This window comes from Equus quagga, chromosome 3 (assembly GCF_021613505.1).
Source record: "Equus quagga isolate Etosha38 chromosome 3, UCLA_HA_Equagga_1.0, whole genome shotgun sequence".
NCBI classification, from domain to species: Eukaryota; Metazoa; Chordata; class Mammalia; order Perissodactyla; family Equidae; genus Equus; species Equus quagga.
The window spans coordinates 87,119,230-87,145,877 of NC_060269.1; the positions used below are offsets into that span (position 1 = coordinate 87,119,230).

Consider the following 26,648-nt stretch of genomic DNA (forward strand, 5'->3'; position numbering starts at 1 on the left):
ACAGGAATACCTTGAACCAAACCCCAACACTCGAGTTGAAATGGTGACTTTCTCTAGTTCCAGACCTGAAACCGTTGTAGTACACAAGGGCAATTAAGCCGTTGGTTAGATTCAGAGCATACTGATATAAATAATAAATACAAGGACACTAAAATTCCTCCTCAGTTAACTTTGAAAAGGAAAACTTTACCACTAGGTACAACAGATTGAAGAATGGTAATATAAAATACGAAAATGTGGTATTTCTCCTCACTTAAACCATTATTACTCAAAAATAATATATATATTTAAAATTATATATCTGAAAGAAATGACTATACATATACATAATATTCCATTTCAGACGATGAGAAATTGGAATACAAATTTCAAAACCTCTAGGTAATACAGAACTTTCTGTGATGACAGAAATGTTCCATATCTCAGCTATCCAATACAATAGCTACTAGCCACAAGTGGCTACTGAGCAGTTAAATATGGCTAGTGGGAATGAGGAACTGAATTTTAAATTGTACCTAATTACATTAATTTAAAATGTGCCACATGTGGCTGGGACTACTACACTGGACAGTGCAGCTTTAAGGAACTAGGGAAATATTTGTACCTTAAGTTCTGATTCAAATAGTAAAAAGTCCTGTAGACAGGCATATACACAGATGCCTCTGAGACACAGGCTTTTTTTTTAATTCTTGTAATTTATATAGAGGAAAGGACTAACATAAAAATGTTGCTGCATTTGTGGGAATCAAATTTTCCATACTCACCAACTAGAGAGGACTAGAATACTGGTTCATAAGTTGGCTCCATGTTGTAATATCTTAGGGAGCTTCCAAAAATATGGATGCCTGAGTCTCACCCCCAAAGATTCTGCTTTAATTGGTCTGGTCTGAGTCTGCGTATAAAGATTTTTTAAAGCTACCCAGGTGATTCTAACGTGCAGCCAGGGTTGAGTACCAATGAACTAGAAAGAAAATAAGAAACTGTTTATTAAGCATCACTGCAGAATGCAACCCAAGACATTTCTTTGCTGGTAGGCAAAGAGGGCCTTCGACAACACAGATTCATCCTGAAACTGCTGAGGGCTAAATATGAGTTACATGTTCTCAACATTCAGGAATGATTTGGGTAGACAACTATCAGTTTTCGTTATTACTGAATGTTAGCTACATAAAAGAGATTAAAAAGGAAGGAACTAAACTAAACATTGAGTGTCAACTTGCGCTTGTCACTTTTGCATATATTATTTAATTTCATCCTCAAATTACCTTAGGAGGTAGATATTATTAAATTATTTACAGATGTGGAAGGTAAATTTTAAAACGTTCTCTAGGATTTGGACATGTTTGTCATAAAATAAAATCCACACTCTCTATACTTCAGCAGAAGGATTCTCTCTGAGGAAGTTTGTTTCAGTAAATTTTCACACTGAAATCAAACAAAAAAGAAAAAGCAGGATTCAGTGGTAGAACACAGGACAAGGCAAAGGCACTTAATGAGGTACTTAAACGCATGCTTGTTCCTGTATTTCCTAAGCACCTGATGGCACATCCCGGGAAAAGCATGTTGGTCTATGGTTCAAATCTATACCAGCCTCTATAAGGAGACCATTTAGGAGTTGCTGCCTTTTAATCCTAAATTAAACAACTGGTCTGCTACTGCCTCACAAGTTATTAGCTAGTCACACATTCTTCGGACAGGACAGGACAGATGCTTATTCACAGCGCCTGACACTAAACAGGAATAATAAGACAGGGGTCTTAAAGATGTTTTCATTCTGCTCCCTAGACTCCCAGGGCCACAGGAACTCCTTCCTCCCAGAGCAGTTTACAGACCAGTTTTCATGTGACATATTGACAGTGAATATGCAACTTTTACTTCAATTTATTCATTAAAAGCTATCTTTTTAAAATCCAGTTCCTGAGTTGATCAACTCATCTTAATTTTCAAATTTAGAGAGAAAGGTTCTCCAAGAAAAAATGAGAAACCAGAGCAACAGATTGTCACCCTTCCCATCAGCACTAACCCTCCTGTCCTGAGACCCAACATCTTTTCTCCTTCGCTAGGCCCCTACCTTGTAAAGTTACATTAACTCAAATGGGTCACACTTGGTTACCTCAGAGGCAGGCTAGGAGAATACCTTCAACTCACACTTCCAATTGATAACAGACTTCTCCCAAAGCACATTCCAAAATAAGAAATGTTGACAGAGCTTGGAGTATAGTAGTGTTTCTTTTCCATTTCAAACGGTATTAATTCCAGTTTAACTATACCACAAAACATGTTTTGTGATTTATTTAAAAATTACAAACTCTGTCAAAAAAAAGGAAGCAGCAGCAGTAGCTTATCCCCAGTAGTCTTTCCTCCAGTGCGTTTGGGGCTGGGCAGTAAGATGAGATGGAAAAACAGATACTACTCAACTGAGTAAACTGCTCCCCCAGCCAATCGTTAACCTATTAAAAGTGGAATAAAGCAAGGATTTGACCTGTTTTTCTTGATAATAAAAAATACGTAAATTCCATTCATTTAAAGATTGACACCTATCATCCACCCCACAACAACTGACGAGCTAATTCTCACATTCACGTCCTGCATTTAAGGGGCACGCCTCCAGAAAAGATAATCTAAGTTTTACAACTTTTGATTCCTGTCATAGCATTCAAAGCTATCCTTTAATTAGCACTGGTTCTAATGGTTTGTGTATGTGTGTGTTACTTGTGACATGAAAAGCTATTTATAAATATTTTTGGATGCTGGTAATCACCCTCCAAAAAATAAGCAAGTAAAAATTTTGGTGGGACAAATGTAAATTCAGAAGACAAACCCACAACACAGAAAAGGAAGTCGTTAATTCTCTAATTGTAAAACTGAAAGACACTACAAATTAGTTCCTTTTCTTAATAACTAACCCTAGATATTTTTCTACTTTTAATTCCTGCTACCATCCTACCCTCTCCCCCACAGCTACTCCCACAAAGCCCCTAGAACAAAGTTAGAACACAATGTTACGAAAAAAGCGTAATAAATTTAGGATTGGATGATAAAGCAGTCAATTTGCCCCTATATGAATTTACTGAATATATGCATGAACTTAATAAAAAATGCTCCTAATGATATTAAAATGAGAAATAATTCGTATCATAGCACCAAGCAAGTTTTCACTTTGACCCTGCCAATCCAGTCATCAAGAATTTGGGAAAATACCAAGACTCGTTTCATAATAGAGACTTTCATTTTTTTTCCCCATCCTTTAGTAAACTCTGTAGATAAAAATTTTAAATCTTGCTAATTAGTTACCAATGCCCTCAACCCACAGATCAGGTGTCCTACATTTTGTTTAGATCTCCGCCTTGAAAACAAACCCGATTGCTCCATTTTCTGAGCGGTAAACTCAGCTCCAGGCAGCTCCCTATGAAGTCACCGCGTTTGTTGTTTCAAAGATGCAATTAAACGAAAATGACACAAGGCTGGTCGAAGAGATTAGCTGGAAGTTTGTGGAGGAGTCGATCGTGTATGTGTAAATGAAACTGCATTGCTGTAAACCTATTTTAGTGGTGATATTTCTCCCCATTCCCCCTTTTCCACTATATTCACAGCAGAGGGAAATTAAACTTCCTAAGAACTTTCTTGACTTTACCCAACTTTAGCTTTCCAGCTTTCTCTCCTACAGTACCCTGTAATGAGCTCGGGGGGGGCGGGGGTGGGGCGGTTAACTAGAGCACGGAGGAGAAAAGCAATAAAAGAGCTTGCATCAGACAGCGTCTCTCCTTCTGCCTCCCTTCCCCACCACCCCACCCCCTCTCCTCCGAGCCCTTACATATACACATTCTTCTGGGCGGCCTCTAACCACACCATGTCCACAATCATTTACAGAAATTAGAAACAGACTCCGGGAGCCCTTCCCTCAGCACGCACAGAGCAGAGCTGCACTAGCACGATGGGGCAATGTCACTCCATCTTATCCCACAATCTCTTACTTCCCCTCCGGGGTTTCATTCCCAAGAATCCAGCTTTCCCTCGCGGAGGAGGTGGATCTACCTAACTCACAATTAAACTTTATCTCATCCTTCTCTAGCCCGGTCACCCCACCCTCACTCGAACATTAAAAACACCCTACCACGAAAACCAAAGAAAAGTTCCCTCCAGAAGAGTTGGTTTTCGGGGCTGGAGCAAAAGCAGAGAGAAGAGGAAGCGAGCGAGCGCGGTGTGCTCTGCTTTGCGCTGCGGCCCCTCCAGCGCCGGGCCCGGGCCGCGCCGGTCCTTACCCGCTCGTCCGGAGACGCGGTCCTGCTGCAGGAGCGCGGGCCGAGGGCTGCGGGGACGCGGCGTCGGGGCGGCCGCCGAGAGCCACCCCCTCTTCTTCCCCAAGCGGCTGCGGGCGTGGGCCGAAGGAGCCGGAGAAGTAGCCTCGGGAGGGGGAGAAGCGGAGCAGCATCTCCTCCTCCTCCTCCACGCCTGGAAACGCCCCTCCCGCGGCGACCCCGGCCGGCCGAGCCCCTGACCCCCGAGCGCTCGCGCACCTTCTCCACCCTCCTGGGCTCTGCGCGCCTCCGACCGCTTCGCCAAGACCCTGTGGCGCGGGGTGGCTCAGCCCCTGCAGCCGGCTCCGAGCGCTGCCCGGGAGGCTGAGGCGGACCGGGAAGCCAGGGAGCGCGGCTCGCCAACACGACGGTCTCTAGGGGCCCAGACCATGGCGTGTCACCCTCGCCGCGCCGCGGCCGCCAGAGCGACTCGCACCAGCCCGGCCCCACCTCGAGCGGCCGCGCCGGCCCCGCCCCCGCTCCTGTCACTCAACCCTTCCCGGGCTCCGAGAGGATCGCAGATCTCCGACCCTACGCTCCCTGCGGCCTCATTGGCCCGCCGGGCCTCCAGCCCCGCCCCCTCCCTAGGGACGAAGTCGCCGGGGAGACCAGCGCCCCGGTTCCTATGACAACCGGTGCCTTAGGCCTGGCTTTTGCGTTCTGCTGGCCAGCCCCTCGTCCAGGTGGATGGCCCGGCAGCAAAGTTCTTAGCCCCTGCAGCGTGGCCTCCTAATTTCACGCCAAGTTAAAAATGCAGCCGATCGCCCCCACACTTCCAACTTCAGAAACAGAACTTTTTGGCCCTGGGGTGTGCCAAGGAGAGTGAAGAATGCCTAACTGCTGGCTCTTCCCCCTTATCAATTTAAATAACCCGTCCTCCCCGGTGCTCTCGCCTGCCTCCAGGATTCGGGCTTTGAAAGGGTGAGAAGGGGAGAGAGAGACGGACAGAGAGACAGAGAGAGAAAGAAAGAGAGAGAAGCGGTGCCAACCCCCTGCAACAATATAGCACCTTGGAAATGGCGGGGTCAACGAAAACAGCTCGGTGAGTTTTCCCACAGGTGTAAAGTGATCCTCAACGGTGTGGCGGCAGCGCATCATCAACCCCAAATGCCCTCGGGAAAACTCAAATTCTCGTATTTTTCAAAAAAAAGTATGTAAGTTCTTGTCCTGTTATTTTCCCTCTGAAACTAAGATAATCCTAAAATTAAAGACTTTGAAAGGTTTAACATAATCGAATAAAATAAAGAACATCCATTTTGTTATCTAGGACTATACATTACAGCTTGGCAAAGGCACGCTCCAGCACCTATTCCCATCCTGCAAGCTAAGAGATTTGGGTTTCAACGATTTTCAAGGAAGTCTTGCTGAATTCATGAGCAAATGGTATCTTGCTGTTTGTGTTTCAAAAGATTGAGTTTATTCTCAGAAGTATAAGGTAACCTCCTCCATCTGGGAAGGGGACCAGGGGGCAAATTTAGTCTTGAACCCCTAGTGTTGAGCCGTGGGTGAATCTAAACTTCATGGCTTGCTCCAAAGTGGGGAGCTCTGAGGCAGAGTTAAAGCTGCAGACCCAGGCTCCCAGCCCCTGAGGCTGCTGTACGTGTATGATGAATATGCGAGTTAATAGTAATGATTTACCTTTGGCCAGCGCTGAGTTTTCATTATCTCATTTACTAAGTGAATAACTGTGATGGATGTCTTCAGTCAAATATGCCTTGCGCGTGTGCATTGAATGAGAACTCACAGTGCTAAACGCAATGGAAAATGCACAGCAGTATTGTAAGATAAGGTCCCTGCCCTCAAGGAGCTAACCACAGAGCCTAGGAAGGAAAACGATTGCTCTTGAAACAATTTGGGAACAATTATAGCGAGAATGTACAGCCAAATGTTGAGTACAGTAGTAAATGAGAGAAGGTCTGTGGTATGTGGAATGGGCTGGGTTAGTCAGATTGTGGGGGAGGGGAATTTAAACTGGGTTTTGAAGGTAGGTCACCAGATGAGTGAAGCAAAGATGAGGAAGACGGTTGAAGGGCACACATAAAGCTAAAGAGCAGAGCGGGAGTAGAGTGGTGAAAGTAAATAACAGTGAAAGGATCAGGCTAGTTGAACTGGAGACAGAAGTGAAGGATTGGAGCCCTTTCCCCAGTTCTCCCCCGTTTTCTTAAATGAAAGTTTTTAAATGTTCTGATTCATGTAGGGGAGAGAGAGAGATAGGTCTGTGAGGATAAAAACCTTCATGGAACATCTGCCTGTTTGCCACTGAAAGGAAGTTCACACTTTTATTGGAAAGAAAAGCAATGTCCTTAATACTTGGAAAAGCTTGTGGATTCATGTCAGAAAGAAGGTATAAAGAGTAAAGTGTTGGAAATTTTCACAAATGTAGACAAACCACGGTGTTGTGAGCTTTTTTCTTTTTTTTTTTTTTGCATTAAGGCCATTTCAGGTGGTTGCCCTCAAGGCTTTTTCACCAGGAATCCATCTGTTTTGTATCAGCTGAAAGGGTGGTTTTAAAGTAAATGGCTGCGATACCAAAACCTGATAAAGAGTACACAAAACAGAAATCTACAGGTTAATCTCCTTTTGAATATAATGTAAAATTAAAATACAATATTAACAAATAGAACCCAGAACTACATTACAAATGATATGCCAAAATTAGAGGAATTATGTCAGGTATAAAGAATGGTTCAGTAATATAAAATTTATTCATATAGTTGACTATATTAATAAGTCAAAGGGGAAAAACTATATGAGCGTCTCAACTGATGCTGAAAAGGATTTGTAAAATCCAGCATCATTCCTAATAAAAACTTGAAGAATTTAGAATAGATAATTTAAAAATGTATGCTTTATACCAAAGCTAGAGACTTGCTTTATAATGAAACGCTATAATTATTCCCTTGAAGTCAGGAACAAGGCAAGAATGCCCATCACACCCTGTACGGAAATGATAGCCAGTGCAATTAGATATGGAATAGAAATAAGAAATTAAATACTGAAAATAAGTCAGGATTGTCATTTGTTTGCAGATGATATGAAAACCCCAAAGATGAATTGAAAAACTTTTAGAAGCAATAAAAAGATGAGTTAAGGTAACCAGTTATAAAAATGAAATGCAAAAATCAAAAGCTTTCCCATGTGTAAACCATAACCAATTAGAAAATAAAAGATAAAAATAATCCTATTTACAACCACAAAAAATTAAATAGCTTAAAATAATACTAAAGGAAACTAGTAAAACACTTTAAAAATGATAAACTTATGAGACATGAAAATGTTTGAATAAAGAAGAGATATACTTTTAGATTAAATACCAAGATTCAAACATTGTATAATTATAATATCTTTTAAAAATAATCTTCATATCCAATAGAATTCTAATCAAATGTCTAACAGAATACTTTTCGGAATTCGAGAAAATAATTTAAAAATTCATTTGGAAGATTATTCAAAAATAACCAAGAAGATTCTAAAAAAGAAAATAAATGAGGAATCTCACTAAAAGATATTAAAATAAATGATGAATCACAATGATTAGCAGTAGATAAAGTGGTTGACTGGATACAGAGAAAAATGAATCATTTAATGACTGATGTTGACAAACCTAGCTATTTCTTGTGTATTTTTTCAGACACACACACAGATACATATCCTTTTTCAAAGAAATGTTAGCTCACATACTCATATAATACCGTGCTTTTTTGTTAACTTCCTAATAGCCCTTGGATCTCTATTATCAGATACTGTACATGGGCCTGGTTCCTTTGAATGGCTCCATAGTATTGTTGCTTAGATGTGTCAACCTAAATGAAGAAGTAAACTGAGGCAAACTCAAATGACCAGAAATTGAGTTTGAGAATGGCACAGGAATTGCAATTCGGGAAACACGTGCTGTAGCAATCTACAGGCGAGTCCCTTGAAGGTTTGGGGCAGGCTGTACTTATAGGCAAGGAAGGCAAAGAGGGAGAAGTCCAGCCAGAGTCCAAACAATAAGTTCATTTTCTTGAGGTTGGGGAGAGATTCTTGATGGATGTTCATTGATCAGGAGACAAGTTTCGGTCTTCTATAAACCAGGTGTTTACAAGGAATCAGTCTCTGAGTTCTTCAGTTCCCTTCTTCTGAGGGCGCATGTATGAGATTCTCCATTTCATATCCTCCAGTTCCATTTAGACTGAAATCCTTTTACACACGTAGGGTAATTTATTTAACTCCTCCCTGTTTAGTGGACACATAGGTTAGTCTCAATCTTTTGCCATTCCTTACCAGTGAAATACATTTCTTTGTACCTGATCCTGGCTTACATGTGGAATAAAGCTGTAGGCTGAGCTTCTAGAAGTATAATTTCTGGATTAAAGAGTATGCACGTTTTACATTTTGATGGACAAAAGCAAGCTGCCCCCAGAGAAGCTGTACAAGTTATAGTCATCCAGCACAATTGGAAAGTTTGACAGAACACGATGTTTCCCTACCCCTCACCAACACAGCAGTATCAAACTTTTCTGACCTTTGCCAATCTAACAGGTACAAAATGCTATCTCATTACAGCTATAATTTTCATGTCTATTATGAGCACCTTTGTGTATGCTTACAAGCCATTTTATTTTTTGTTACCAACAATATTCTCCCTTGTTTTCTTCTAGAACCTTTATGGCTTTGTTTTGATCAGTTTATTCTTTGATTCATATGAAATTTATTTTGGTGGTAGCAGCAGCTACTTAGTTGTCTCCAAAAACCTTAAAAGAACTTGTAAATTTTAGTACGTAAAATATAAAGCTTCTATATAGTGATAAAAAACAATAAGAAATTTACAAAAGAAATTCAGAAAAGCAATTAGTATTTGAAAATAAAACAACTGTGTAGAAAAAGAAAAATTAAAACAAAAGTAGGATACCATGTATAACTATCACATTGGAAAAATATTTTTAAAGACAATATAGTCATGCGTCGCTTAATGATGGGGATTCTTCTGAGAAATGCCTTGTTGGGTGATGTCCTTGTGGAGCAAATGTCACAGAGTATACTTACACAAACTTAGATGGTATAGCCTACTACACACCCAGGCTTTACAGTACTATTTTTATGGGACCACTGTTGTATATGTGGTCTGTCGTTGATTGAAATATTGTGTGACCATGACTGTATCTGGTATTGGTCAAAATATGTGAAATAGATAACGTCCCATGATTGTTGGTAGGATTATAGGTTGGCTTATTCCATTTTGGAGTGCATTTGCAATGTCTTTTATAATTTATGTTTATATCCTTTAATTTATCCCATTTTGGAAATTTATCCTATAGAAATGTTTATATACATGACCGGAGATATGATCAAGAATATTCATCGCAGTGTTGTTAGTAGTCATAAAATTAAAAACAAAATAAATGTCCATAATAGTGGAAGGATTAAATAAACTATGGTCCACTCATATATATTATCTAGTGACAAAATCAAGTTGTACAGTATGGTCTGATTTCTGTTCAAATGTACAAGTATCTATATATGGCAATATTTATACTATTAACAGTGGTTTCTCAGGATTAGAATTACAAAAAACATTGCATTTCTGAAAAGCTTTTATTTAGAATCTTTACAACAAGTGTGTGTTACTTTTGTTAGAAAAGGTCAACATGGATTATCACTACTAATAGTAAAGAAATTAGATAGCTAACCATAACACAAATTTAACTGGGCTTCTGAGGGGCCCAGGAGCTTCAGAATCTTCATCGCTTAGGGGCCATCTTTGTGACACACTTTAAGTCAGGAATATTTTATGTGGGGCCCATGGATCACCCCATAACGGACCCCTGGAAACTGTATTCCAAGTATGTGTATTTGTGCAGGTTTCTAGGGAATGCATCTATATGTTTTGACAAATTCGAAAAGGGATTTATATCTCTCCAAAATGTTAAGATTGTGTGCTTTAAATGCCAATGATTTAAACATGCCACCTTTCCCTTCAAAGGTTGAAATGAATTCTGGGCTAATCTAAATCTGTAAATAGTGGTGTTTACCCAGCTGGCTTCTTGTGTTCATCTCAGTGTGAAATATGTGCGTTCGTGCTTGTACCAACTATGTTAGTGTTTTCCTCCTTTAAGCCCAGAAACATATTATCCTTTCTTGCTTACAGAGTAAGGACTGTGATGGGAACTGGGCCCAGGTGAGAAGCAGAAGCAAGATAAGTTATCCACTAAAACATGAGCAGGTAATTGGAGCACAAACTCTGATGGCGCTTAAGGAAGACTTTGTGAGGCAGTCCTAACACTTCCAAGTGAACCGAGAATTAGCTGGGGAAAAAATGCAGGATGGAAACCAGATAGGACTACAGTTACCCTCAGGTCCATTGAATAAATAGGTTACTTTCTTTTGGTAGTAGCTGAACTCTCTTTAAAATGTGAGAATTCCCCTAGGATGTGGAGTTAGGTGACCACAATGGCACAGATAACTAAGTGTTGGGAGGAAGCCTGGTAGCTCAGTACAAAGAAAGCACAGCATTTGTACCAGAAGATCTAAGTACAAATCTTGGCAAGCCACTTCACTTCTCTGAGCATCATCTTCCTCATTTATACAGTGCGGAAATAAGACTAGTGGACATGTTCCACGCATAATAGCCTGTGATGTTCTTTCAGCATTCAACAGGATGAAATGAAATATGTGTATGAAAACGATTGGTAAACTTTAAAGCGCTACTTTTAAGAATCAAACAACAGCAACAACGAAAGCTGTGCAGATATTTGGAGTTAGTGTTTTAGTCTTATTAAGAAAAAAATTTTAAATAATCTCTTTCATTCTGAAGAGAAACTTTAGAACATATTTATTAGGTACCAGGGCTAGCTAGTCCTATGAATGGTGAAGTCAGAAAAATTTAATTGTGATGCACCTATAACTTTCACTTTTCTTTGCCAACCAGATTCTTAGCTCTTTTCCAATTTATCCCTACCGGCCCCAAACTGACCAGGGCTTGTTGGTTACCCTAATCAGGGCTGGCAGCATATTAGGCTAAAAGCGTTCAGCTGCTCCCACTTGATTTGGCAGGTGCTTATTGGCTCTACCCGAACTAAAATATTTCCCTCATCCAGAATGCCTCAGCTGGAAATACTCACTTCTAGTTCCTAACGAGTGAAACTGCAAAGGTGTTAACTTTAGAAGGTCAAGTTAAAATTCACTTCACCTTCCAGCTTGCTTGCTTTGCACATTAGTGTGGATTGGTTTATCAGATTAGGTAGTTATCACATTAAACCCTGAGGGTGAGAGATACTGGAGAAGTAAATTTTAATTAATGAAGGGGAAGGAGGAAAGAGGGGAAACTAGTTTCGGTGTGAGTGAAGAGAATGAGAGGGAGAGACAGGAATTTGGTGGGGGAGAGCTATGTGGTATGAGGGTGACCCCAGGGCTGATGATACCAAGGGAGGGATCAGGGAAGTGTATGTAGTACTGAAGGGGTGTGGCACTGAAGTCAAACTGCCTAATTCACAATTTTTACTAGGGCTGGTTCTGTCTCTGACTCATTTCTACTACTTGTCCTGGCAAGTTATGTAACCGCCTATCCAGTTTGGTTGAAGGAAGTATGGCAAACAAGCATAACCCTTCTGTTTTTTGAAACTTATCCATGTTTGAACATACAAAAAGTAATTAAATAGGAATACGCTGTCTCTAAATCTGACCTATAGGGACTTGCCTTAGGATTCATGATGCTAATTTTGATTTTTTTGAGTGTTCCCAGAAATGGAAACCAAATCAGAAGTTAGGCTTTCTCGTTTGTGCTCTGTTTTAAAGAGGGTTATTTCACACGGTCTGATGGGAGGGAGCTGCTGTGCAAGAAAGTTGATCATTAAAGGCTTTGTTAGGTGGAGCTGGGGTGTTTAATAAAACAAAGCATCACTTTGTAAAATATTTCTTAAAAGTTAATTGCCTTGATTTTTACCCTTTCCCCTATAATGACTAATAGAAAACTTAGGATGAAATGGTCTTAGCTACAGAAGCTAGCTGTCAGTTTAGGGCCAAATCCAGACTTATGATATTTATATAAATGGGAGAAATGCTGAATCTGCCCCATTTTACAAGGACATGAAGAAAGGAAATTCGTCTTAGAGAGTTGAAGCTGTTAGAATGAGTAGTTCTTTAGTCCATCTAAAAAATTAAAGTAGAGAACTATAAAAAATGATACATATGTAACTTAAGCATTTTATTTTTACTAAAAACTTATGATTATACATTCATTAGCCAATCTTTTGATGCTGGGCCAGGGCCTTCCTGACTGTGAATCTGCTGCTGAGAGTTCCAGGTTGCCTTTTTTACATAAACCCTTTCCAAATGCAAAATCTACAATTTTCTGTTTTGGTTTTTGTTAAAGGAAATGTAGAACTTGAGGACACTCATGAAATAATATAAGTTAGAATACTTCATATTTGTGTAAAATATTCCAGTTTTCTTCCCTCTGGTTAATTTGTGGCAGTAATTTGTCTTTCCATAGCATGCAACTTCATTTTTTTAAAATTGTGGTAAAATATACATAGCATAAAATTTACCACTTTAACCATTTTTTAACTTCAATAGGAAAAATATCTTTTGCACTTATATTTAATAAAGTATATAGAAATTAAATTACCTAATTACATTAGCAAGACTAACTAACATTAAGAGTTTGGGAAACTAAAAACTGAGTTTTATGTAAGCTTCATAAGGGCAGAACTTTTGCCTGTTTTATTCACTGCTGTGTCTCTAGCTCCTGTTCTAGGAGCTAGTGCCACATAGTAGGCACTCAGATACTATCTGGGCAAGGAATGAATGGCTCTTGATAGTCATAACTCAGGCGCAAGAAGCATAAATATGCAGATTACTATGAGATAGCCCATTGGTAACCACTCAGAGGCCGCGGGCGTCAGCCTGTGTGTTTTACAGAGGGAACGGCCGGCATTAGTTAACCTAGTGAGTTGACTAAGTGAAAGTCGTTTAATAGAGCGTCTACTCTATTTTGAAAAATCCCCTTATAGAGCTTGGCATAATATCTTATATGCAATGTGCTCAGAAAATATTAATCTTTGTTGATTGTTGGTTGATCTCTTTATTCTTGTTATTCTACTGAGGGAGGGAGAGAGAAAGGGGGGGAGGGAGAATAGATGAGATGCTAATATTGCATATATAATCTTGAAGTGTAGAAGAGAAAGAGACTTTTCTATCCTCTCGAAACAGTTACTAAACTATGCCATTAATATGCACTCAAAGAAGAATGAACTCTATTCCCTTTGGTCAGAGAATATACTCCAATTACTCTGCCGTCAATAAGCATTCTCTTGCTTCATTGTAGTTTGAATGATCCTCCTTTCTCTTGTCCAGTTCTCTTAATGGAAAAGCCTTCTCAATACCACCAATGGCAGCTTGAATTAGATGAAGAATTAAAGTGTCTGTTAGCCAAAAATCACTGCCTTTAAAACTCTCACCAGCTTGGGCTATGGATTGGATTCCAGCTACATTAAATTACGTTCCATAGGACCCCCAGACTCCCGAAGATGCCTCACCTACTCCCCATATTTCCAGGATTCTCCAAGAGACAGTTCACACATGCTCTGTAATGTTTGTCTTTGTTCTTGTACTCAAACCTCCTCCTGAAAGTCTGATGCCTGAACATTACTTGCAGAGGGGAGCTTGTCACTTCCACCGCTGCTCCTGCCCTCCTTGAGAGAGTCAGGGTTGGTGTCACGGGGATTTTCTCTCAGTGCTCCCAAAGCTCCCATGGATGAGCCAGAGCTGGGCTGGGTTCAACTGCAGAAGCAAGGCCACCACTGTGCCACACTTTGTCACCTGGTTCTTGGAGCAGTGATGTTTGTGATCATTATATCACAATGTCTCTGAACTTAACTATTTTAAGTGAATAGAGGTGAAGGGAGGTAGTCACCATGCCAGGCCTGTCCTTTTACTGTCATCACCCTACACACACACACTCACACAGATACTCTTTCTCTGTTATTCAGCCAAAAGTAAAAGCACTTCTATGTAAAAACCATTCAAATAGATGCTTTGAGCGATCACCTGCCCCCTATTTCAGCAAACAGCCAGACTCTGATAAGCAGAATATCGCAGGAGGATGCAGTGGGAGATCAGTACCATTTTCTTTAATTAAGATAAGAGAGATACCAGGCCAGCCTGGTGGCGCAGCAAGTGCGCCTGTTCCACTTCTTGGCAGCCCAGGGTTTGCCGGTTCAGATCCCGAGTGCGGACATGGCACTGCTTGGCAAGCCATGCTGTAGTAGGTGTCCCACGTATAAAGTAGAGGAAGATGGGCACAGATCTTAGCTCAGGGTCAGTCTTCCTCAGCAAAAAAGAGGAGGATTGGCAGCAGATGTTAGCTCAGGGCTAATCTTCCTCAAAAAAAAAAAAAGAAAGAAATGGATATTGGTTTATTTAGGCAATCATCAGTGTCTCTGCTACTTGAGTATCCCCACTGTGGGGGTACTACAGGCAGAGTTAAGGTTTAGTGGGTGGTAAGAGTAGAGTGAACAGGTTATATGGATGTACTAACAAGTTTTTCCATGAATCTTTAAGTAAACAAGCAAGAACTTTCTGAGCTATTTTAATTTAAAACAATTTTTTAAAATATTTTATTTTTCCTTTTTTCTCCCCAAAGCCCCCCAGCACATAGTTGTGTATTTTTAGTTGTGGGTCCCTCTAGTTGTGGCATGTGGGACGCCACCTCAGCATAGCTCAATGAGCAGTGCCATGGCCGCACCTAGGATTCGAACCAGCAAAATCCTGGGCCGCTGGAAACGGAGCCCCAGAACTTAACCACTCCGCCACAAGGCTGGCCCTAAAACAAACTTTAAATGAATTGCTTTTTAATGATACAATGTTTTTATAAAATAATATATTCATTTCTTTTTATCACCTCAACAATTGGATTAATAACATGTTCAACTATACCCACAGTAGTAAGATCAAACTATAAATGTATGTTATCAACTAAAAAGCAAAAATCATACAAAAGGTTAAATTTTATGTAAAGTATCATTGGTTTCTCAGTTACTGTTGAAATTTCCTGTCAAATTACTAGTCTTTCAGGGTCCATTGGTTTAGTCCCCAATTTCTGTTTGATGGTCATCAGTGCCAGGCCACTGCCTCTCTCTCTCTCCCCCCACAGTGTTGTATAAGTGTGTTTTTTTTAGATGACACAGATGATTATTTCAGTCTTGCTCTAGTTATAGATTAAGCCAAGTGAAATGTAATAGCTCAAAAGCACAAGAGGCCTGTTTTGGAGGGGACAACAAAGAGGAACCAAGGTAGTTAATTTGATATGATCATGAATGAAGTTACGGTTTGTATAGTTTTGGTAAAACCAAAGTCCTAAATTTATATTTGTACGATACGTGCAAAAACTCTTGCTTAATTTTGTCTGTTTCATACTACTATTGTAATCATTCTCTGAAAAGCATATATTTACATTAGTAATTTGGCATCTAGCCCTTGAAAATAATATTTTATACTGTCCTTCTAACAGTGTAAACAAAAATGTATTAGCTATTTTGCCTTGAACTTTTAAAATTTCTCCTTCCAAAAGGGACTGTTTTTGACTTTGAAAGAGTTAGAGATTACTTTTGGCTTACCTTTTCTATTCTTTCATAAGTGGATTTGATATTTGTTATTACTTTCATTTTTACAGCTGACAAATATTTCTTACACTTTTTTTTTTTTGAGGAAGATTAGCCCTGAGCTAACTGCTGCCAATCCTCCTCTTTTTGCTGAGGAACACTGGCCCTGAGCTAACATCCATCCCTATCCTCCTCTACTTTATATGTGGGACACCTACCACAGCATGGCTTGCCAAGTGGTGCCATGTCTGCACTGGGATCAGAACCGGCGAACCCCGGGCCACCGAAGTGGAACGTGTGCACTTAACCACTGTGCCACCCGGCTGGCCCCTCTATAGTCTTTTATTTAAGACAAGGATACGTCCATATGCCTTAATAAATTCAAACAGACATGGTCCAATGACTTCTGATTGTGTGCTAGGTCATCTCCCTGTGTTCAAAATAATTTCTCAACTGAAATAAAACAGCGCCAACAAATTTAATATATACCTCAAAGATAATATTAATTTGAATTGAAATAGAAGACCATTCATTCAAACACCTTGGCCATAGAAGAGTGATTTTCCTGTGAATGTAGAACAGGCTTTGCTCTTGGGAAGAATCTTGAAAGGGCCACCGAGAAACTCACACTCTCCTTTTGTTTCACAGGTCCAGGCCAAAGCAGCCCGACTGTGAAGCCCTGTGAAGAGGAGTATTCCTGGGTTAACTCAGCGGACAGTTGTTATGCACTGCGTTTTTCTTTCTCTCCTCTACCAAGTCCCCACTCTGAGCTCCACTCAAATGTGTTTCTAACCAAACTGTCCAAGGTGCATGGGGCTGGGGGATGGGAAATTGACGGAAGAAAGAAAGGTGGAGAGGTTTAATTATTTACAAAATTCTAAGCTCCTTAGCTTTCCATTAAAATCTTGTTGAAAAAATTTGATTTCAGGCCAGCCCCAGTGGCCTGGTGGTTAAGTTCAGCATGCTCCACTGTGGCGGCCCAGATTCAGTTCCCACGTGCAGACCTACACCACTTGTCAGCCATGCTGTGGCCGTGAGCCACATCCAAAATAGAGGAAGATTGGCAGCAGATGTTAGCTCAGGGCGACTCTGCCTCAGAAAAGCAAATAATAATTTGATTTCAATGTGGTTCGTTAGGCTTTTAGCATTTGTTTTATGATCTTTGACTATATCAAGAATGATTTTTTTAAATATAAGAAATTTAAATCTTTGAGAAAGCAGCATATTATTTAAATTTTAAGTAATTACTATTTAGCAGTATAGAAAATGATACAAAATTTAGCCAATTAAAACCACTGATTTATTTTTATTTATTTTATTTTTCGGGTGGAATTAACAATTTTTTTAATGATTATAAAACATAATGATGCATTTTATGATAGAAAATTGGTAAGTACATAAAAGAAAAAGAAGTAGGGCCTGGGTAGGGCAGGGTTGGGGAATGGGGGGTGATCACTATAATTCCACCCTGATGTGATTAATGTTTTTTAACATTTCAGCATATTTTCTTTTTTTCGCCAATTATTTTATTGAAATAGTAAAGTTTTATAACATTGTATAATTTTGGGTGTACATTATTATTTATCAATTTCTGTATAGACTGCATTGTACTCACCACCAGTAGTCTAATTTTAATCTGTCAGCATATGTATGTGCCCCTTTACCCCTTTCACCCACCCCCTCCAGTCACCTGTCCCTCTGGTAACCACTAATCTGTTCTTTTGGTCCATGTGTTTGTTTATCTTCCACATATGAGTGAAATCATTCTGTATTTGTCTTTCTCTGTCTGGCTTATTTTGCTTAACATCGTACCCTCAAGGTCCATCCATGTTGCTACAAATGGGACAGTTTTGTCTTTTTTGATGGCTGAGTACTATTCCATTGTGTATGTATACCACATCTTCTTTATCTGTTCATCAGTCAATAGGCACTTGGGTTGCTTCCATGTCTTGGCTATTGTGAATAATGCCGCAGTGAACATGGGGGTGCATACATCTCTTTGTATTGTTGATTTCAAGTTCTTTGGATAAAGACCCAGTAGTGGGATAGCTGGGTCGTATGGTATTTCTATTTTTAATTTTTTGAGAAATCTCCATACCATTTCCCATAGTGGCTGCACCAGTTTGCATTCCCACCAGCAGTGTATGAGGGTGCCCTTTTCTCCACATCCTCTCCAACATTTAAAACCACTGATTTATTTTTATACAAGGGATATTTTTAGATCTCATTATGAATTTGTTTCCAAACATGCTTTTTATTATAGTACAAATTTTCCTTAAGTTGGCTTAGCTAGTAATTAAAAAAAAATCCTAAAGACGTAGAAAGTGTACACTTGACTTTAAAAATATTTTTCTTTCAGTGTATCTGAAAACTGAAAAACTTTTAAAAATTGTTAAATGATTATTTAATAATTGTTAAATAATTATTATGGTAGTCAGTATCTTTAATAGCAATATAATCCCTCTGGACTTAAATTTTCTCATTTGTTGAGTGACGAGTATCTCTAAGATGGCCAGACTTTAGCTAACATATTAAATTTTATTCCAAAATATTGTTATGTGAAAGAAAACAATGCATATGGGAAATATAAGAAAAGAATATATATGTATATACATACAGATATATCTGGATTTGCTTGTATTTACATAAAGAAATACTGAAAAGATTCGTGCTGTTAAAAATGGTTACCGTGGGGCCGGCCCCATGGCCAAGTGGCTAAATTCACTCTGCTTCGGTGGCCCAGGGTTTCGCCAGTTCCTTTTTTTTTTTTTTTGAGGAAGATTAGCCCTGAGCTAACTACTGCCAATCCTCCTCTTTTTTGCTGAGGAAGCCTGGCCCTGAGTTAATATCGTGCCCATCTTCCTCTACTTTATACGTGGGATGCCTACCACAGCATGGTGTGCCAAGCAGTGCCATGTCCACATCCGGGATCCGAACCGGGGAACCCCAGGCCGCCTAGAAGCGGAACGTGTGAACTTAACCGCTGTGCCACTGGGCCAGCCCCAGCTCTTTCTTCTGATATTAACCTTCATGTTTCTAAGTAACATCAGTAGGCTGCTGTTGAGAAGCCTCGTAGTGAGGTGGTTAAGAGCTGCTAGAATTCAGATCCCAGCTCTGCCACTCACCAGTTTTGTTCATCTTGGATAGTGTTTCTTAACAGGCACGACTGACATTTTGTGCCAGATAATTTTTTGTTGTGGGGAGCTACCCTGTGCATTGTAGGGTGTGTAGCAAGATCCCTGGTCTCTACTCATTAGATGTCAGCAGCACTCCCACCCCACCTGTAACTGCTAAAATTGTCTTCAGTCATTGCCAAATGTCCCACGGAGGGACAAACTAACTCCCAGCTGAGAACCACTGATCTTGGGGAAGTTAACTAAGTTTCCTGTGACTTTGTTCCCTCGTCAGCAAATTGGAATTAATAATAGTACCAACTCATAGGACCAATTTGAATTAAATGAATAGCATTTAATAGTAAGTGAAGCACTTACTGCCTAGCACACAGTAAGAATTCTCCAGATATTTGCTAGATAAATACAATTATATTTTTAATTTTTCAGCTTTATGTTTTATCCATTAGACTTCCATTCCTCCTGTTTTTCTAATACAGTTATCACAATTTCTGTTTATGTCAATATTCAGCCTTTATAATGATTATGATCATGTAATTACACAAAACTGTCACATAGTGTATCAGTATATTTATTTCTATTCGGTATATTCATTTTCTTGTACTATTTTCTTTTTCTCCTAGAGTCAATAATTACGTCTTTTTTATTTGTTTGCTTAGCTTTCTATGTAGCTAAACATCCTTAAACTGTTGATTAAAAACATAAATCTACTCTCAGTAGGACTGGACACATTTGGCAAATTAACAAATTTTTTTTCACCTTGAAGACTTTCTTCCCTGAGCTTTGCATTCTCCGCTCCCGCATGAGCTTGTTGCTCTCTAGGCCTACTGCATAGGTAGGCTCTGGAATGTCTGTGCATCATTGTCCTAAGATTCCTCTTATCTTTATTGTGTGTTTGATCTCCTATTTCTGTGTCTTATGCCTTTTTCTGTCTAGTTTACTCCTTTGATTTGATGCAATACATCCTCCAGTAGACCCTTTGAATGTCTAAAAATATATTTATTCTAAATATAATATTGGAAATTATTTTCCCTCAAAATATTACAGTCATTGTCTCCTTATCTCTTAACTTTCAAGTTTGCAGTTGTAAAATTTGATGCCATTCCAGTTCCTGAGTCTTTATATGTAAATTCTTTTTCCTCAGTGGAACGTTTGAGATCCATGTCCATTTTGTCCATGGTGCCCTGAAATATCACAGTGATGAGCATAATATAGGTCTTTTTGATATCATTCTGCTGGCCACTGGAAATTCAGGCTTTTTAGTTTCGGGAACTTTTCTTGTAATATGACTCCGTTGATTCCTCTGCCTGTCCCCCGACCCTCAGTATTTCTACTCTCTCTCTGTGGAGTTACCGTTAATCACACGCTGTACCTCTCATTTTCTGATACTCCTCCTACTTAATTCTCTTTGTCTTTCCCCCTCTACTTTCTGGGAAATTTTTTAATGTCATCCTTTTGTTGTTGATGTTGTCATCTTATATCTTTAATTAAGGAGCTTAAGTTCTTTGAATGATCTTTTTAAGAATATACAGTGTTATGTTATTTTTCCTAGGATGCAATATCTTATTCTCTCTCTGGAGGTACCAATGATACTTTCTAATATTTTCTCTCCTCATTGTATTCTGTTTCCTCCAAGTGCCTTTTTTTTCTTTTGTTCTTATCTTTCAAGTTAGAGACTTCTTTCAAATGTCTTGTGATCTTTGTCTGCTCTTTCATGTTTAAGAGTGAGTTACTACATCATAATCAACAGAGTTATTCCAAAAAATGCAAAGTTGGCTTGCCATTTGAAAAGCAATCAAAGTAATGTCAATGTAATTCACCATATTAAAAGAGAAAAACCATATGATCATATTAGTATATGAGAAAGTGTTTGAAAAAATTTAACATCCATTCATGATTTAAAAAAAAAAAAAAACACTCAGCAAATTATGAAGGTAATGTCCTCAACCTGATAAACTAGGGGGAAAAAAAAAACAGAGCTAACGTCATACTTAATGGTGAAAGACGTTTACTTCTCCCTGAGGAGAAAAGGAAAGATCTCTGCTCTAACTACTTCTGTTAAATATTGTATTGGACACACTGGTCAGAAAAATAAGGCAAGAAAACAAATAAAAGGCATCCAGAACAGAAAGGAAGAAAAAAGCTATCATTATTTTCAGGTGGCATGATCATGTCCCTCGCACAAACCCCAAGAAAGTCACAAACAAATCTACTAAAATTAATAAGTGAATTTAGCTGGGTCACAAGATAAACATCAATTATATTTTTATATACTTGCAATGAACAATTAGAAATTGAAACTTTTAAAAATATAACAGCATCAAAACATGAATATTATGGAATAAATCTAAGGAAAATGTGGAAGATTATATACTGAAAACTACAAAACATTGGTGAGGGAAATGAAAGAAGACCTTATAAATGGAGAGATATACCATGTTCATAGATCAAAAGACTTGCTCTTTTTAAGATGTCAATCTGTCTCATATTTATCTCTAGAATCCCTGCAATTCAAATTAAAACTCAAGCAACTTTTTGGGTAGAAATTGACAGGCATACTCTAAAATTTATTTGGAAATGCGGAGGACATAATATAGACAAAATTATTTTGGATCAGAAAAACAAAGTGGAAGGTCTCACACTACCTGATTTCAAGACTTATAAAGCTGCAGTATTCAAGACAGTGTGGTATTGGAGTAAGGAAAGAGATATAGATAAAGAGAGTATGGAAAGATGCCCACATATATATGGTCAAATGATTTTCAAGAAAGATGACAGGATAATTTGATGGTGTGAAAGATACATAGTCAACAAATGATGCTGGAACACTTCAACATCATATACAAAGAAACTGAACCTAAAGCCTACCTCCACTATATGAAAAAATTAATGTGAAATGTATCATAGACCAAAATGTGAAACCTAAAACTATAACAATTTCTAGAAGAAAACATAGAGGAAAATCTTTGTGACCTTTGGTTAGAAAAGATTTCTTAGGACATAAAAAGCATGAATCACAAAAGAAGGGAATTGATAAATTTCATCAAAATTAAGACCTTCTGCTCTTCAAAAGACACTGTTGCACAAATGAAAAGATAAGCCACAGATTAGGAGAAAATATCTGTTAAAAACACATTTGAGGGGCCGGCCTCATGGCTGAGTGGTTAAGTTTGCATGCTCTGCTTCAGCAGTGTGAGGTTTGCTGGTTTGGATACTGGACATGGACCTACACACCACCCATCAGGCCATGCTATGGCAGCATCCCACATAGAAGAACCAGAATGACTCACAACTAGGATGTACAACTATGTACTGGGGCTTTGGGGAGAAAAAAAAAACAACAAACAGGAAGATTGTCAACAGATGTTAGCTCAGGGCCAGTCTTCCTCAAAACAAAAACAAAAACAAACCACAAAAAGCACATCTGATTAAGAATTTATATCCAGAATATATAAAGAGCTCTCAAAACTCAATAATAAGAACACAACCCAATTTTAATATAAGCTAGGGCCAGCCGGGTGGCACAGCAGTTAAGTTTACATGTTCTGCTTTGGTGGCCTGGGGTTCACTGGTTCAGATCCTGGGTGCAGACATGGCACCGCTTGGCAAGCCATGCTGTGGTAGGCATCCCAAATAGAAAGTAGCAGAAGATGGGCACGGATGTTAGCTCAGGGCCAGTCTTCCTCAGCAAAAAGAGGAGGATTGGTGGCAGACATTAGCTCAGGGCTAATCTTCCTCAAAATAAAATAGTAAAAATAAAATAAGCAAAAGATTTAAATAAACATTTCACTAAAGAAGATATCCGGTGTCAAATAAGCACATAGTTATTCATTAAGGAAATGCAAATCAAAACTAAAATGCAATATCACTATGTATCTATCAGAATAGCTAAATCTAAAAAGTTTGACACTGCCAATTACTGGTAAGGAGGGAGATCACTGGAACTTTCAGACTTTACTGGTGGGAATGCAGATGGTACAACCATATTGGAAGACAACTTGGTGCTTTGTTATAAAGTCAGACCCAGCTTCATGGAGATGACACCTGTGCAACTGAATAAGGCCTCATGCTCAGAAAAGCCCCACACTTGGTTTAATTTTCTACTTTTGCTACCTTGAAATTCTTAATAATGTTATCTTTAACCTGTGTTCCGTAGTTAAAGTCTGTTGGGGCACTGGAACACATGTAATATGTCTGCCATACTTGCTGCCCCATTCGTGTGTAGAGTTCAAGATGCCCTACAAACACAAAATTCCAGGGGACCCATGATGGATGAGAGTTTAGTGAGACTCAGAGATAGTATGAGGTAAGCAAGCTACATCTACGACTGCATAAGTGGGGACAGACAGCCTCTACAAGCCACAGTTTCTGTTTGAACCAGAATTGTTTCTAATGTAGAAAGAAGGCAATACTATTCTAAGAAACAAATGAGCAAGGAAGCCTATCATATCCTTTCTTACTCAAGTTACTTTTCAGTATTAGTAAAACACTTATGGGGACAGTGATGATGCCAATATGGCCAAAATAGAGAGTGTTGCTAGAATGTGCGTATATTAAGACTTGAAATAAACAATTGAGGGGCTGGCCCCGTGGCCGAGTGCTTAAGTTCCCACGCTCTGCTTCAGCAGCCCAGGGTTTCGCTGGTTCAGATCCCGGGCACAGACATGGCACCACTGATCAGGCCATGCTGAAGCGGCATCCCACATGCCACAACCAGGAGGACGCACAACTGAAAATACACAACTATGTACCAGGGGGCTTTGGGGAAAAAAAGGAAAAATAAAATCTTTAAAAGAAAAAAAAAGGAAAGAAACAATTGAGTTCGTTTTATGTAGCATTTCCACTGTTTCAGTAAGAACAAAATACTGATGCATGTATGAGCTACAAAATATGAATTATGTAATTTTGGTGCTTCTGTGTATGAATTACATGCTCTCATGTTTGCGTTTAAAACTGGCATTGCACAATATAGATGAATGGTGAAATTTGAGCTAATAATTTAAATTTTTAATTTTTCTTTCCTTAGAAAAATATTAGATAGGAAATACCATGATAAGTGGGAAGAGAGACTGAGGAAGAAAGGAAAAAGCTTTATATTTTAGTTTTTTTTTAATTGAAGTAACAGTTTATAACATTATATAAATTTCAGCTGTACATCATTATATTTCAATTTCTGTGTAGACTACATCATGTTCACCACCCAAAGACCAGTTACCATCCGTCACCATACACATGTGCCCTGTCACCCCTTTTGCCCTCCTACCTGCCCCCTTCCCCTCTGGTAACCACCAATCTAATCTCTGTATCTGTGTGTTTGTTTGTTGTTGTTGTTGTTTCTATCTTCTGCTTGTGAGTGAAGTCATACAGTATTTGACCCTCTCCATCAGACTTATTTTGCTTAGCATAATACCCTCAAGGTCCATTCATGTTGTTGCAAATGTCAAGATTTCGTCTTTTTTAAATAGCTGAGTAATACTCCATTGTGTATATATACATCTTCTTTATCCATTCATTCATTGATGGGCACCTAGCTTGCTTCCAAGTCTTGGCTATTATGAATAATGCTACAATGAACATAGGGGTGCATATATCTTTACACATTTCATCTTTTCTGGATAAATACCCAGAAGTGGAATAGGTGGATCATATGGTAGTTCTATTCTTAATTTTTTGAGCAATCTATGTTCTGTTCTCCATAGTGGCTGCACCAGTTTACATTCCCACCAACAATGTGTGAGGGTTCCCTTTTTTCCACATCCTTTCCAACACTTATTTCTTGTCTTGTTAATTATAGTCATTCTGATGGGCATGAGGTGATATCTCATTGTAGTTTTGATTTTCATTTCTCTCATAATTAGTGATGTTGCATCTCTTTTCACGTGCCTGTCGGCCATCTGTAGATCTTCTTTGGAAAAATGTTCAGGTCTTTTGCCCATTTTTTAATTGAGTTGTTTGGGGTTTTTTTGTTGAGATGTATGAGTTCTTTATATATTTTGGATATTGACCTCTTATAAGTTATGTGGTTTGCAAATGTCTTCTCCCTGTTAGGTTCCCTTTTCATTTTGTTGATGGTTTCCTTTGCTGTGCAGAAACTTTTTAGTTTGACGTAGTCCCATTTGTTTAATTCTTCTTTTGTTTCTCTTGCCTGGTGACATACAGTATTCAAAAAGATGGTATTAAGACGGATGTTGAAGAGGGTACTGCCTATGTTTTTTTTTTTTCCCGAGGAAGATTAGCTCTGAGCTAACTGCTGCCCATCCTCCTCTTTTTGCTGAGGAAGACTGGCCCTGAGCTAACATCCATGCCCATCTTCCTCTACTTTATATGTGGGACGCCTGCCACAGCATGGCTTGCCATGTGGTGCTATGTCTGCACCCGGGATCCAAACTGGGGAACCCTGGAACGCCGAAGCAGAATGTGGATACTTAACTGCTGTGCCACGAGGCCGGCCCATATGTTTTTTCCTAGAAGTTTTATAGTTTCAGCTCTTACATTCATGTCTTTAGTCCATTTTGAGTTAATTTCTGTGAGTGGTATAAGATAATGGTCTACTTTCCTTCTTTTGCATGTGGCTGTCCAGTATCTTTCAATATTTTTGATGACACTTTTTCCTGCTTTTTGAACAAGTGGCCTGACACATTATATACTTGACCCTGTACAAATTAATTATATATTAAAATTGTATGATTAAGGGGCTGGCCCCGTGGCCGAGTGGTTAAGTTCGCGCACTCCGCCGCAGGCAGCCCAGTGTTTCATTGGTTCGAATCCTGGGCGCGGACATGGCACTGCTCATCAAACCACGCTGAGGCAGCGTCCCACATGCCACAACCAGAAGGACCCACAACGAAGAGTATACAACTATGTACCTGGGGGCTTTGGGGAGAAAAAGGAAAAAAATAAAATCTTTAAAAATAAATAAATAAATAAAAGTTTAAAAAAAATTGTATGATTAAAACCATATAAATTAAATTATACATTTATCGTATGCAAGAAATCGATTGTTGGGCTTCAATGTAGGGTCATCGGGAGATTTCTCCCCAGATATCCCAGCATGCTACAAGCAGCATTCTGGGCGCTGACTGGGAGAACAGGTTCATTTTCATCATTCAGAATACAGATTTTTAATTTAATTCACCTGTTGTTAGTGTAGCTCTCTAGCCCTTATCTGTGCTTAGTAACTCTAAGTCCCTAGGCCCTCTGGTTCAAAATCTTCGGAGCGTAAACCTCCAGTCTTCCTGGAGTGGTGGGATGGAGGTCCCCTTGCTTCCTGAGGTTGTTAGGAGCTAGGGACAGAGGGACCTAACTGTTTTTTATTCGGACTTTTAACCAAGCCTCATATTTGTGGCTTCGCTGGCAACTCACCTTTTAGAGGTTCTAGGCGCCTCCAATTCCTGAGGCTTTCCCGGGTTTTGCCACATGAATCCGTTCGCTTCCTGACTTTCCCAGTTACGAGCACTTACCTTCCAGCCTCCTCTGGTCTGCTAAGAAGTCAGTTATACTTACCTGATCGGATGCTTTCCAGCTTTCAACTTATTTTTGACAGTTCTCTCTGCCATTTTCTCTCCAGTTCTTCTTTTCTTTGAGGTTTTATATCTTTAAAAATGCCTTTCCTGCCATTATTTTTGTGAGGTCTTGTGAGG

The 26,648-nt window shown here is 39.2% G+C and overlaps 1 protein-coding gene and 1 long non-coding RNA gene across 3 annotated transcripts in view; one reads left to right on the forward strand and one right to left on the reverse strand.

Annotated features, from left to right (window-relative positions):
• Nucleotides 1-4,731, reverse strand: part of PTPN13 (protein tyrosine phosphatase non-receptor type 13) — a 204,191-nt gene extending 199,460 nt beyond the window's left edge. Inside the window, exon 1 of one of the 2 annotated variants that reach the window (XM_046656433.1) lies at nucleotides 4,518-4,731. The gene's annotated coding sequence lies outside the window, so the exon portion shown is untranslated. Of the gene's footprint in view, nucleotides 1-4,262 lie in introns of both variants that reach the window. The other variant, XM_046656432.1, reaches the window with a different exon arrangement.
• A 219-nt stretch (nucleotides 4,732-4,950) lies between these two features.
• On the forward strand, nucleotides 4,951-17,155 carry LOC124237508 (uncharacterized). The gene is made up of 3 exons (XR_006888024.1): nucleotides 4,951-5,340; nucleotides 10,426-10,500; nucleotides 16,526-17,155. It is a non-coding gene; the product is annotated as an uncharacterized LOC124237508 (long non-coding RNA).
• Nucleotides 17,156-26,648: the final 9,493 nt, after the last annotated feature.